This window comes from Henckelia pumila, chromosome 3 (genome assembly GCF_033568475.1).
Source record: "Henckelia pumila isolate YLH828 chromosome 3, ASM3356847v2, whole genome shotgun sequence".
Classification (NCBI taxonomy): Eukaryota; Viridiplantae; Streptophyta; class Magnoliopsida; order Lamiales; family Gesneriaceae; genus Henckelia; species Henckelia pumila.
The window spans coordinates 704,311-715,001 of NC_133122.1; positions in this window are offsets into that span (position 1 = coordinate 704,311).

The window sequence follows — 10,691 nt, forward strand, 5'->3', positions numbered from 1 at the left end:
ACCAAGCCCACTTTTATTACATATGACATTCATATCGGGCCATAAACCAGGCCCATTAATAAAACCAACAACAATAAAGACAAAATGTAAATTCCTAACATACACCTACAAAATTGGTCATGGCAATCGATCATCCTTATCCAATAACATTTAATTCAAAATTAATTTATTGGATAACATGCTGTGGCAATTCAAATTTAAACAAGATAAAATCATATTTTATATATAAAATCACATTTCACATATAAAATCATATTTTATCTCCATATCAAATAAAATCATATTTTATCTATAAAATCCAATTTTACAAATAAAATCATATTTTATCTAATATATCATAAGATCATATCTTATCATCAATTGTACCAAAATAATTGATTTCAAAATTCAATTTACGGATAAAATATTAAAATTTTCCAAAAATTCAAATTTATCCAAAATCAATTTTAAAATTTACGGACTCGAACAATTCGATCCGAAATCTCGTGAACCAATCAAAAACAATTTTTGACCGGACCAAAAATAAAATTTTAAATATTAAAATTAATAAAAAATTAAAAATTAATTTTTCCCGCGGGCCACCCGGGACACTCCCGGGTCGGCCCGCACCCGGGGCGCGGGCCGGGGGCAGCCCGGCTGCCCCCTTAGGGCAGCGCCGTGCGCTGCCCTGGGCGGCGCCGAGCGCCGCCCTGCGCAGCGCCCAGCGCTGCGCTGGGCGGCGCCGAGCGCCGCCCCTGGGCAGCGCCGAGCGCTGCCCTGCGCAGCGCCCAGCGCTGCCCTGCGCAGCGCCCAGCGCTGCGCTGGGCAGCGCACAGCGCTGCCCTGGGCGGCGCCGTGCGCCGCCCTGGGCGGCGACGGTCGCCGCCTTGGGCGGCGCTGTGCGCCCCCTTTGGGCGGCGCCGTGCGCCGCCCGGGGCAGCAACAATTGCTGCCCCACCGGGCAGCGATCCAATCGCTGCCCGGGTTTTGCCCCGAAAAAATTTTTTTATTAAAAATATTTATTTTGTTTCAAAAACCGAGACTCAAAAATTTTGTACAATTGATTAATTCAATCGATTGATCTGAGCAACCTGGCTCTGATACCACTGTTGGAAAACTGGCGAGTTCCCAGACCAATTACGATTGATACCCGGTGCAGCGGAAGTTTAAAAATTTTTTCATGGAACGTTTCCATGGTATGGGTATCAACCGTTCATCGATTGAATTACGGTGTGTGTAAAATTCAAATAACAATTAATTAAATTTTACCTACAATCTCGCAACGAGATTACTGGACACCAACAGATTTTATCTGCTCTTGTTGTCTCTCCCTGGAACCGATGAACTCCTTCAATCAGGTCCACGAACAGAGGTTTAATCCCTCTGATAGATTGCACTAGAAAATCTATCAGAAGTTTTCTGCGAAGAGAATACACGAATTTGATTCGTTATTCCTTACTGCGATTCAAAATCACAGACCGGAATTTTCTCGGGCAGAGCAAAGGGAGGGTTCGGCCGAATTGTGAGAGAATAGGGGCTAGGGTTTTTCGAATTTTTGTCTCTCAAAATAATGACCTGTTGTGTGTAATTTCTGTACTGAAATAACTTATTTATAATGCAGGCCACTAACACCTTAGGGCCCATTAGTCATAAGCTGGGGCCCGACAAGCAAAGCCCGCTCGTTCAGAAATTAATATAAAATTCATCGTGACTCCGATTGATGAAACGATTTCACCAATGTGCACAGAAACCATTTCTGCACGTTTTAAAGTCAAAATAAATTTTCCTGAATCCGAATTCAGTGGTTTCCAAAAATGTCCATCCCTATGTCATTTTAGGAAATCCTACTCCCTTACTCTTATTTAAGAAGTCCAACTCCTTAGTTCATTAAATTTAACTCTTTAAATTTAACTATCTCAACGGGGATTAAAACTCCATTACACTGTGTGACCCTCAATGGTTCAGGGATACAGCTAGCCGTGGGCTCACAACTCCTTGTGACTCGGAACAACACTTTCCGACTTGCCCAACGAATCATGGTAAAGCGCCTAGCAACATCGCCCCATGATTCCCTAGGTATCACTGATAGTGCCTACAAGAACCAGTAGATTTTGGTTAACGTACAGTACGGTCCCTTCATCCATATATCCCGATCGAATCAACAACCATTGGTATATCGAGAGTCGCTCAAGATTCGATAACTATGCAATGCATCTTGAAGATCAAATTAGTGACATCGCATGTGCTACTAAGAAACCATTTCTTAAATCACATCAAGTACTCTGGCCAGAGATTTGTCACACTAATATCTCCTCAGATCGCATAGGATATCCACACTCGCAAGTATGTGGTGAATCCTTGACAACAATGCATTGACTCCTATATGTGTCGTAACTGTACCCAATCTCGACACCTGATGACCCCCTCAGAGTCGGTAAACGAGTCAAAGCACAGTACTAGCATATAGAGTCTCCATGATGTTTCAAGTCGTAAGGACTAATGGTGTACAACCAAAACCGCGGACTTTATCCACTCGATAAGTGATAACCACTTGGAAAGTCCGGATAGGGTAGTTCGACTATTCATCCTATGAATATCCATTTGCATGCTTCGAACATCTCCATGTTCCCTACCAATGAAACGTGGTACTCCGCATCGCAAATGCTAGTCTCAAACTCGAGCGATCCTTATCCTTATTATCGGACGGCTCAATCGACTAGGAACGGTTTTAGAATATACAGTGACTATAAGATGTATTTCATGATAGACATCTCCATGTTCTACCACATTTCACATACACTATAGTATATTCAAGGTCTTTATCAAAACAACAATAGTATATCGCAATATAACAATATGAAGTAATATAAAGTCATTGCCATAAAAGTGTAAATAATATTAAACAAAAGATTGTTTATACAAAGAGTCAACAAAGCCCATAGCCACACAGTTGGCTCACTGGGCACCCACTCTTACAGGACTTATCCACTCAAATAATAATAACCACTTGGAAAGTCCGAATAGGGTAGTTCGATCATTCATCATATGAATATCCATTTGCATGCTTTGAACATCTCTATGTCCATTACCAATGAAACATGGTACTTGGCATCACAAATGCTAGTCTCAATCTCGAGCGATCCTTATCCTTATTAGCGGACGGCTCAATTGACTAAGAACTATTTAGAATATACAGTGACTATAAGATGTGTTTCATAATAGTGATCTCTCTTTATTCACTATCTCATCTTACTTACACTATAGTATATTCAAGGTCTTTATCAAAACAACAATAGTATATCACAATATAACAATATGAAAAAAGACAAAGAAAATGTCATTAATGAATGTAAATTATATTAAACAAAGATTGTTTAGACATAGAGACATAAAAGCCCTTAGCCATAAGTTGGCTAACCGGACACCCACTCTTTCAATCTCCCAATTTCCTTAAAGCCAACTAGTCATACTAAGTAATCTCATTGCTTTGAGATGTTTGTCAAACAATGGTCCTGGGAAGGGCTTAGTAAGTAGATCAGCGATATTGTCTGTAGAGGCCACTATCTCGACAGTGATGTCTCCTCTTTCCACAATCTCCCGGATGATGTGGTATTTCCTCAGTACATGTTTGGATCTTTGATGAGACCTTGGTTCCTTTTCCTGAGCAACGGCACCAGTGTTGTCGTAGTACACCGGAACTGGACCAACCGCTTCAGGAATTACGCCCAACTTTTGGACGAAATTCCTCATCCAAACGGCCTCTTTAGCAGCAGCTGATGCTGCAATGTATTCTGCCTCAGTGGTGGAATCCGCTGTGGTGTCCTGCTTGGAACTCTTCCAAGAGACAGCACCGCCATTGAGCAAGAATACAAATCCAGAGGTTGACTTCGAGTCATCCACGTTTCTTTGGAAGCTAGAGTCGGTATAGCCTTCCAATTTCAATTCTCTTCCTCCATAAACCATGAATATATTCTTAGTCCTTCTCAAGTACTTAAGAATATCCTTCACGGCTTTCCAATGCATTTGATCGGGGTTGGCCTGATATCTGCTCGTGACACTCAGAGCAAAGGCTACATCCGGTCTGGTAGATATCATCCCATACATAATACTACCTATGGCTTACGCATATGGTATGTGTGTCATTTTCTCTATCTCTTCGTCAGTCTTGGGACACATAGACTTGGATAGAGAAACTTCATGATACATAGGTAGATTTCCTCTCTTGGACTCATCCATAGAAAACCTTTTCAATATGGTGTCGATGTAGGTTGCTTGAGTGAGTCCTATCATTCTCTTAGATCTATCTCTATAGATCTGTATCCCTAGAATATAGGAGGCCTCACCCAAATCCTTCATCGAGAATCTACCTGATAACCATATCTTTTTTAACTGCAACATCCCTACATCATTCCCAATGAGTAGGATGTCATCAACATAAAGCACTAAGAACGTCACCGCATCCTTAACTACTTTCTTGTACACGCATGGTTCCTCCGGGTTTTTGATGAAACCAAAGTCCTTTATTGTTTCATCAAATTTTTGGTTCCAACTTCTTGATGCTTGTTTGAGACCATAAATTGATCTCTGAAGCTTGCATACCTTATGCTCGCTTCCCATGGATGTGAATCCCTCGGGCTGCATCATATAGATTTCTTCCTTAATGTTTCCATTAAAAAATGCAGTCTTCACATCCATTTGCCATATCTCATAGTCATACCATGCTGCTATGGCAATAAGGATTCTTATGGAATTGAACATTGCGACGGGTGAAAAGGTTTCATCATAGTCAACTCCTTGTCTTTGAGTATAACCTTTTGCTACCAATCGTGCCTTGTAGGTTAGTACCTTGCCATCAGGCCCAAGTTTTCTCTTGTAGATCCATTTACACCCTATTGGAACAATTCCATCGGGAGGATCTACTAAAGACCAAATTTGGTTTGTATGCATCGAGTCTATTTCCGACTGCATATCATCAAGCCATAAATTCGAATCCGCATCAGAAATTGCTTCCTTGAAGTTTCTTGGATCACATCCAATGTCGGGTTCACTTTGATCCTCTTCAAGAAGAAGACCATATCGAATAGGAGGTCTAGAAGTCCTCTCGGATCTCCTAGATGTAGGCGTGTCCACTAAAGGATCTTGAGGTATGGGATCGTTATTTTGTATCTCAGGTTCTTCTTGAATTTCTTCGAGTTTCATCATCTTGCCTTTCTTATCTAATAAAAACTCCTTCTCCATGAAGGTGGCTTCCTCGAAACAAACACTTTTGTTTCAGTAGGATGATAAAAATAATATCCGATTGAATTCTTCGGATATCCTACAAAATAACATAAGGTGGATCGACCCACTATCTGCTTCACGTAAGCAGGACTTCCCCAAATCCTCAAGTACGAATACTTAGGAGCTTTGCCATTCCATAACTCGTATGGATTTTTATTCACTGCTTTGGTGTGAACATTTTTCAACAACAACACCACCGTTTCAAGTGCATAGCCCCAAAACGAAGGAGGGAGCTCAGTGAAGCTCATCATAGATCGAACCATGTCCAACAAAGTTTGATTGCGATGCTCCGAGACACCATTTAGCTGAGGTGTCATAGGAGGAATCCACTGAGAGAAAATCCCATTCTCTTTTAGATAGCTCAAAAACTCGGTACTTAAGTATTCTCCACCTCGATTCGATCGAAGTGCTTTAATACTTCTACCTTGTTTGTTTTCTACTTCAGCCTTGAATTCTTTGAACTTTTCAAATGATTCAGACTTATATTTCATTAAATATAAATACCCATACCTAGAATAATCATCAAAAAAAAGTTAATGAAGTAGGTGTGACCAAATTTAGTATCGATACTAAATGGTCGCAAACATCTGTATGGATCAAATCCAACAGATTTTGACTACACTCAGGCTTTTCTTTGAAAGGAAATTTAGTCATTTTTCCTTTCAGGCAGGACTCACAAGTAGGTAGAGAGTTAATATCAGACATATCAAACATGTCCTCTCCCACTAGCTTGTTCATCCTCCTTGAGGAAATATGACCTAGCCTAGCATGCCAAAGGTTTGCCGGGTTTTGACTATTATTTTTCCTTTTATTTGTTGTTACCGGTTTATCAACATAATTAATTGGAACGTCTTTTAATTTTAAGATATATAGATCGTTTTCAAGTTGTCCATTTCCAATCAAACATTCATTCTTGTAAATATTGCAAATCTCATTTACAAAATTACAAGAAAAACCATCTCTATCAAGCATAGAAACAGAAATAATGTTTTTAACTAAATCTGGCACAAATAAAAAATCTCTCAAAAATAACTTAAAATTGTTCTGCAAAACTAAATAAACGTCACCCACTACTTTGGCTTCAACTCTGGAACCATTTTCGAGCCTCAGCTGGGTCTCACCCATCCTAAGCTTACAACTTCTTGTCATCACCTGCAAATCATTGCAAATGTAAGATCCACATCCGATATCTAATACCCAAGAAGTAGTATTAAGTGAAACATTTATTTCAATGTAAAACATACCCTTTGCAGTTCGAAACTGCTCGAGGTATTCCTTGCAGTTACGTTTCCAATGATCGGGTTTCTTGCAGTGATGGCAAATATCTCCAGATATGTTCACGTTTGAAGCTTTTGTCTTGCCCTTCTTCTGTGGTACAATTTTCTTGGGTGGGGCAGAACGTTTCTTACCCTTTTCACTTGACCCCTTCTTAGAGTAAGAAGAGGATCCAACCAAGAGTACCGGTTTTTACTTCTTTAATGTGGCCTCATAAGACACAAGCATATTAACCATCTCTTCAAGGGTGGTCTCTATCTTGTTCATATTGAAGTTCACCACAAATCCATCAAACGACGAAGGAAGTGAAAGAAGCAATAAGTCTGTATTCAATTCATGCTCCAATGTCAAATCCAGTGTTACCAACTTCTCAATTAGCCCAATCATGTGTACCCCATGCTCACGGACAGAAGTCCCATCTTGCATGCGGCATGTCATGAGCTCTTTGACGGTGGCATACCTCTCCGACCTTGACTGAGCTCCAAAAAGTTCCTTGAGGTGCATGTGTATGTCAGCAGCATTCACGGCATCCTCAAATCTCCTCTGGAGTTCATCAGACATTGAAGCTTGCATATAGCATTTAGCCTTGATATCATGGTCCCACCATTGATCAAGTTTTGCCAATTCATCCGGACTTATATTAGTCGGTGCTTCCTTTGGAGGATTCTTTTCTAACACGTAGAAAATTTTCTCCGAGTTTAGAACAATCTTTAATTTACGGAACCATTCCATATAGTTTGCGCCAGTCAATTTGTTTTGTTCGAGAATTGAGTATAGTGGATTGCGCGAATTCATTGTAATGAAATATTGAAAAGAAACAGACAATAATCAGTGATTGTTTAATTAATTTACTAAGACATAAAATATGGAGAGATTTAATTTTATGAATTTCACTCCCACTATTTTAACAATTTCACTACCCTCTAGTGAAAACGGGAAACTTTTTTCCTTAGTTGGAACATGGAGTCCAATTGACAAACTATAGTCCCGAATAATATCAGCCAACCATAATTTTCAAAAGATAGAGCCCAATTGCTTCCAAAGAAACACCATGTTTTTACCTCATGTCCAATAAGGGCCCAATAATATGACGCCATTTAATGTGACATGTCAAGATGACCCATCAATATTAAGTTGTGATGGACGGTCGCCATGTGGATCCCCAATAATATGAGCCAATCCCATGGGAGTTCCACCCAACTTACAACATGTGTCGATCCAATGTACAACTTTCCGACGAACGGCCCCCCCCCAATAATATGAGCCGGATCGTGCCCGCGGGTAGCATCTCATACATTGATCGTTGATGGAAGGTAGGAACATTTAAACAATATTTAAATTCCCTTTTGTTTATCTTCATATCAATTTTAAATCATATTTAAAATGAGGGATTTTTAATTTTGAAAATTGTCTCATCATGCAATATTTGTATGCTTGCAGGATTCATACAATTTAGTCTAAATATGCATACAACAATAATATCATATATTATTTAAAGGATGATCGATCCCAATCACTAATCGACCCGTGATTGCCAATCACGAGTTTAAGTCCAATTCTAGGTGATATTCAAGTATGCAATGCAATCCTATTACATTTAGCTTTCAATTTACATTTTTTCGGTCTTTATTGTCTGCTGGGCCCACCTTTGTCTTCAAATCTTTATCTCCCACTACGTATAATAAATTTACAATAAATTTTGATGACAAGTAGGGGATACATATTTAAGGGTAGGAACGGGCCATAAACCAGGCCCACTTTTTATTACAAATGAAAATTCAAATTAGGCCATAAACCAAGCCCATTAATAAAACCCAACAACAATAAAACCAAATGTAAACAACCTAACATACACCTATAATATTGGTCATTGCAATTGTAGCGACCCTACCCGGATCCACTACTTAATCAGAGTTAAGAGCATAATTAAACATGCATTAAATAAATCGCTGCGGAAGACTTAAGTAAAAACAGACCGGCAGAATACAACTGGTTAAAAAAATTCGATTTATACAACCAAATCGAATAAATAGCCTAAAGGCAAAACCTACAGCTAATCCTGCTGTCTTCACTGGTCACTGGCTACTCCAAGCTCCGGGTGCTCAATACTGCACCTACACCTGCCCCGTCAAATGGGGTGTCCAAATACACAGAAAAGACTGGACGTGAGCTCTAAGCTCAATACGAAAGCACTGGGTAAAACATACAGATATGATGCATGCAAATGATAGGGTATCCATATCTGGGATAACTGTATATAACTGCTCAGTAATAGCGCCTAGGATATGAGTAGTACAACCCGGGGAGCAAACCCTGCGTACACTGCTCATTCCTATAGGACGTGGACCGTGTCCCCCGATGCTAGCCACCCATGACCCGTAAGTCAATGAGCCCTAGACATCAACCGTCCAGACAGGGCTGAGCAGCCCTACATGGCTCATCTCACAAGATGGACAGGCACAATATGATATGCACATGCTTCATAATAATATGACACACAAATGCAACATATAAGCATGCAAAACCCACTGGCTATCTCAGTCTGTACTTGCGTACCTTACTACAGGCAGTTCCTAGCAGTCCCACTCTAGGTTCCAAGCCTATATCAGCTCTACAATGCAAATACCCATGCATTAATAATTAAGCTCTAAAAGCCTTAATTAAGCTATTGCATACTCCTAAATAATTTAAGGAGACCATAGCTATACCTGCGTCCATCGTCAGCCCGCTGATGACAATTGCCTCAAAACTAGGCCATAGCTCCGCCTCGACGCCTGGATCGCTATGCCACTTCCGGATTCCCAATAGGATGCCTAGAACTCCCTAGATCTGAGTTAGAAGGCTTAGGAATCAGAGAGAAGAGAGGGAAAGGTGCACTTGAAAATGAAATCTCGGCCCCCTATTTATAGATGAATTTCGGAGCTCCGAACCCGGTTCGGAACGTCAGAACACGATCGGATCCTCCGATCCTATCTTCGGAGCATCCGATCGCCTAATATTACGTCAGCCATGACTTCACCTTGCTGATGTCAGCGATGACACGTGCCCTGGTCCCGATCGGAGCGTCCGATCCTACCGACGGAGCTTCCGATCCACTTCGGAGCCTCCGATCTTGAGTTCGGATCCTCCGATCCAGTTCGGAGCCTCCTAACTTGGTTCGGAGCTTCCGAACCCTCCGGACCTTCGGGACCTTCCCGGCTATTTTGAGTGTCCTGAATCCATTTCTGAACTTCGTCAACCCATTCGGGATTTCCTTAATCATGTTTTACTTAATCTAAATATGATTACACGATTAATATACTCATTAATCGCTAATTCTGAAAATGGGTCACTACATTCTCCCCCCCTTTAAAAGATTTCATCCTCGAAATCTAGGGTAAACCTCGAGAACGTACAAGAAACCCTTTCTCGAGTGTCTAGTCAAAATATCCTCCGACACACTCAAACTCCCGTTGAATTCTCTGCAAGCTCCATTAATGCTGAACCGCATTAACATTTTCCTAACTGTAAATTACTGCGCTACTGGTCGACAATCGAACTTCCCTTGCGCTCGCGTATCGTAACACTGATACCTCTTTCACTCGGACCACGATCTTCCTGACCACGAAGGATTCAATACTCGCTTGATTAATATCATCGTCCTAAGGTATTTTTAGACTAACGAAGATCAAGTCATAACCTGAATGGTTTTACTGCATTCGTAGAATTACTTCTCGAATCTAACCATCTAATGGTTCCAAAAGTTCTCAGTGCTCAACACCTCTAGTCAGGAAAACACTAATCCCAACATTGTGCTGACACATTCTAACATGAATCTCTCTTTAAGGTAATCCAGTTGACTCAAGTCTATACTCCAACGTAACTGCTCACAATGTTCCCTAGACTGGTTACCCTCCCCACTCTCTCTGAAGCACAACCGGCTTCCCAAGAAATACTGGGAACTTAAACCATCATGTCTAGTACATTCTGTTGTCCACGTTTCTTAGCATAACCTCAACACTGTGCCTTGATGATAACTATCGTCACTTTCAATTTATGACGCTACATCATCTCCTAGCCATTGGCCTGCGAAGTCACGCATACATTGCAATAGAAGTTATTACACCTCTAATGATCTACATCACTTCACCCATAGGTTATTCACCCATGAATCTCAA